General features: G+C 37.6%; 1 pseudogene; it reads left to right on the forward strand.

The window, feature by feature from the left end:
- Positions 1–595: 595 nt before the first annotated feature.
- On the forward strand, positions 596–1384 carry LOC114632671 (annotated as a pseudogene).
- Positions 1385–5124: the final 3740 nt, after the last annotated feature.

The raw sequence follows: 5124 nt of genomic DNA on the forward strand, positions 1-5124 counted from the left end.
GAGGAATGTGTACAATTACAAAGCTGGACAGACAAATCATGTTTCTCCATAGAGCCCTATGAACAACAACAGATGATGTCAACTCTCTCCTATCTTCTATACCTTGGGAGGTCACAAAAGCAAAGTTAGTTAAAGAACAATTCAGTGTCTTTAAGGAAACTGTGGTCACAAGACATTTTTCTTTTGTGTGCGTGTGAAGATTTCTCACAAGCAGTAAGAATAATGCCTTTCCCACAACACCACTTTTAGTCTGTTCCAAGAAACAGTAACTCTGGGCCAGAATTGCAAATACAAAATTAGAACTAAATCCATGTGCTTAATGTGCTCTCCCCTGTTTTAAGTTATTTCTTCTCTAATGAAACATCAGAGAGTATGTGCTGTGTGATAGATATGGTTTTTTAAGAAGTATGAAACCTTGGCTTTGTCCATTTCTGATGAATCACCGATATGACTAAAGTCTTGATTTGCCTTTGTTTCTGACACAGAATGTAAAAAACAATGAGAGCAATATTTAAAGCAATAGGTCTGTGTGATATGTTCTGAATGCCTCTGCTGGGTGCTGTGAGGGATCTTAGAAAAGCTCAAAACTCCAGACATGGATACAGTGTCCTATGATGATGTGCATGTGAACTTCACTCAGGAAGAGTGAGCTCTGCTGGATCCTTCTCAGAAGAGCCTCTACAAAGATGTGATGCTGGAGACCTATAGGAATCTTGCTGCTATAGGTTACATGTGGGAAGACCATAATATTGAAGAATATTTTCTACATTCTGATGAGCAGCCCTCTCAGTTTATTCAATGTGGGAAAGCCTCTGTACTTCACAGTTATCTTCATATACATAAAAGATCACGTACTGGAGAGAAACCATTTGAATGTAACCAATGTGGTAAAGTCTTTTCAAAAAATGGTCATCTCCTAAGACATAACAAAGTACATACTGATGACAAACCCTATAAGTGTAACCAATGTGGCAAAGACTTTGCATATCACAGTTCTCTAAAAAATCATGAAAGAATTCATACAGGAGAGAAACTTTATGAATGTAACCAATGTGGTAAAGGCTTTGTATATCAAAGAGGTCTCCAAATACATACAAGAACACATACAGGAGAGAAACCCTATGAATGTAATCAATGTGGTAAACTCTTTCCATATGAAAGTAGTATCAGGTATCATAAAAGAACACATACTGGAGAGAAACCCTTTGAATGTAACCAATGTGGCAAAGCCTTTGCAAGTTCCAATAATCTCCAAGCGCATAGGAGAACACATACTGGAGAGAAACCTCATGAATGTAATCAGTGTGATAAAACCTTTTCATGTAGAACTGGTCTCCTGGCACATAAACAAAGACATAACACATACAGGAGAGAAACCCTTTGAAAATGTTCAATGTGTTAAACCCTTTCCAAATCAGTGTACTCTCCAAATACATAAAACCACACATACTGGAAAAAAAAGATTTAAAGCAATATTGAGATGAAAGCACTCCAGATCCTTCCTAGTGATCAATAGGAAAAGATATAGAGATGAGAGATACATAATAGCATATGGCCTGTGGGTTGAAATACACATTTAAAACCATGCTGAGAAACTAAGAAGAGCCTTAAGTTCTTAGGATTTCTGAAGCATCCATGATGAACACAGCTCTTCCAAACCTTAAAATATTATCTATTTGACACATTTCAATACATGAATTTATTTTAGAATGTCCATATTTATTTTTTTCACGGACTGAGTACTGCTATTGTTTCAACCTTTTAAAAAGTGAAAAGACCAGATGATTTTGGCACATTTCTGTATTTTCAGCACTCCTTTGATTGAAATAGTAAGGGTTGAGAGTTCCTTACTTGCCTGGACTCAATAGCAATACTCTGTTACATGGAGGAAAATAAAGTCCAATGAGTGGGTTGAGGGTCTAGTTTATTAAAACCCTGAAAATAAGTATTTATGTAAACCAAAATATACCGGTTTTGGATTACTTCAAATGATCAAGAATATCCCCACAGATTCTTTTGAATGATACATGAGAAAATTTTGAATAACAATACTCTCTCATCTCCAAAAGGCATTGTTACTGTCACTTGTCTGAAGATTACTTTATGTATTAGAACTTCATGTTTCCATTAGCTTTTAAAAGATGAATTTTGCAAGCACTCTTGATTATCTCACAATTTTAAATCTGATCCAACTGCTTCTGATCATTTTATTACTAATATTTACTTGGGAATAATTTAGTTATTGAGAAATAAAAAAACACAATATAAGGAATAGCAGGTGATTCAATCAAGAAGTCAATAATCTTGTAGAGTGAAAAATTATAGATACTGGGTATATAGAATTCTTTTTAGACATATAAAGTATTCTTTAAGCTTTCTTTATAAAGACATAGACAAACCGAGGCATGAAGCAAGTTAAGAATGTGGAAAGACCAGTCACCATTACTGGAACTGGCCTATCTGCAAAGAGTTAGGAAAGAATGTAAGTAAACTAGGTGGAACCAAGCTGAGAACCAAGCTGGGAACCACAGTGACAGGGCAAGGCCAAAGTAACAGGGCAGGACCACATTCTTGAGAAAGATAAGCGTACAGAGAGTTTTCACCTGATCCTGACTCCCGTAGGTTGGGTTCCTTTGGAATGTTCCACTATTTTCATGTTACACCACCCTAGCAAGCTCTCACCCCCTCCCTATTCTTGGTTTGTGGTTTTTCCCTTTTAAAACCCCCTTTCAAACTGGCTGTAGGGGTCAATTCAGCTCCTGCGTGGGCATACGAATTGACCAGCAGCTAGCTGTCACGCCCTAGTAAACAACCTCGCAATTACTCCACTGGAGGTTGCATGCAACCTCCGGTACATGGTGTCTCGAGCAGATTACTGGGTGGTCGCAACTTTCTGAGACTTGAGAGAGGGTCTCCCCTCTGCGGAGGTCTTCAATCTGATAATGTTCTCTCATTCAGTGGGGGAATTACTGGCCAAAGGAAGATGTGAACTGAATATTTCTTATGGACTCAGAGATTTGTATACATTTATGATTTTCATTATGAAGCAGAATCTGCATAGTTTGGAATGAACAGCATAGTTTTTAAAGTTGCTAGAGTTCTTACTGCTTGTGAAAAACCTTCACACATGCACAAAAGAAAAAAGGCTTAGGACTGAACTTTCCTTAAAGACAGGGAGTTGTTCTTTGAACTTGTTTTCATTTTAATTTTAGACTTATTTCTGTTTGCAACGCTTTGGCTCCGATGTATATCTTTGTACCATTCTGAGCCTGATACCTGAGCAGGTCAGACCAGGGAATTGATCTCCTGAAACTGGAGTTATGGATGGCTATCATGAGCTCTCACATGGGTGTTGGGAATCACTGAAAAATTTCTTCTGCTAGCAGCATTTTCAGTAATGACTACCCAATGATTTTTTTCAGTTATTTTCTTCAGAAAAAAATATATCCAGAGTTTGTTTATTCTCACTTTGGGAAAATTATGGTTCTCAAATAGAAAACACAGTTTCAGTTTTTGATTTTGTTTTTTGTCAGACCTATGACTCTTTCATAATTACATATTATCATGTGCTGGAAGGCTCTATTAAAGTTGTTAATTATGAATATAATTAATGAAAATATGTTTAGCTATTTTACCTTAGTGTGTATTTATATTTAAGACTACAAAATGAAAACATTGAGACTTCAGGGTTAGACCAATGAACTCAACTAGTCATTCATTAGATTTTCCTGTTACTTACCTTGGAGTACTCTTGGAGCTTCCCATTGGCCAGGACAGAACCACAGTTGGTAGTCTTCAATGTTCTGGGAGCCAAAAAGAACCAACTGTCACAAATAATCTGACAGTAGAATCTTGAAAAATCTAGTGGTTTCTTTTCTTACAATTTCCTGTTGTCTACCAGGGAAATTATTAAGACCAGTATTAATGGCATGTATTCTGACCACAGGTTTGAATCATCAGGACTGATTTCAGAGGAATACCCTTGGGTACATGCCTTTCCTCTCTGAGGAAACCTTTGTGTATTGATCCAAAGTAAAATAAGAAATTGCATTCTGCCATCAACAGTAACCAAGACAATATTATTATAAAATTACTCACAAAGCTCTCTCCAGTCTGTCAGTGGAATATTGAAGGATGATTTGGCTTGAGCACACAACCTAGTACTCACAGAGTCATATACTCCCAGTGATTACGATAACTTGATAAAGACATTTGAAAACTATGGTTACTTTGACAACATGAGAAAAATAGTCAAAAACAGAGAGGCTTTGAAGGTGCCTAGGAGTACACACAACCATAGGTTTTCATTCAGAGAGAGCCAGTCTATGGAAAGGATGAAGGTGTGTCTACTTTGGAAAATAGGCCAGATACTGGAAAGAAGTTTCACAACATAATTATTGCACACCAAGTAATGGATCTGTTTGAAACAGTCATATAAATAGAACATTCTGTTGAAATAGTTAGAAGTTGCTGACCCCTGTGGTTGAATTAGGGATGGGCTGAAACAAGCTGAGGAGGAGGATGACCCTGTAGGAGGACCAGCAATCTCACTCAATCTGGATCCCTGAGATCTCTCAAACACTGGACCACCAAAAGGCTGCCTAGAACAGCTTATAATAGGCCTCCAACACATGTACAGCAGAGGACTGCCGGATCTGTGTTCAATCAGTGATGATGCACCTAACCCTCAAGATACTGGAGGCCCCAGTGAGTTTTGAGGTCAGATGGGGTGGTGGATGGAGGTTGGGCACATCCTCATGGAGACAGTGGGATCAGGAAGAGGTATGGGATGTAGAAAAGTGTGAGGGTAGATGGGGGCTGGGCAGTCAATGAAATATGGGGTGTAAAAAACTAAATAATAAATGATAAGAAAGAAATGCTTAGCAACCTCCAGGAGTGACTAAAATGATAATATGCTCTAACTGGTGTTATCATTTATTGTACTTCCTTTTTGATTTGTGATTAAAACACTCAAGGAATTGTCCCATAGAGTTCTTAAGTATTACACTAAGGTATAAGAATCCACTCAAGTAGACACTCACAACTACATACACCAAAACACACAAGGAGAGGAAATAGTGAGTCAGAGAAAGAGTGATAGAGACAGAGAAACAGAATGACACT

The sequence above is a fragment of the Grammomys surdaster genome, unplaced genomic scaffold, assembly GCF_004785775.1.
Source record: "Grammomys surdaster isolate TR1022 unplaced genomic scaffold, NIH_TR_1.0 379, whole genome shotgun sequence".
NCBI lineage: Eukaryota > Metazoa > Chordata > Mammalia > Rodentia > Muridae > Grammomys > Grammomys surdaster.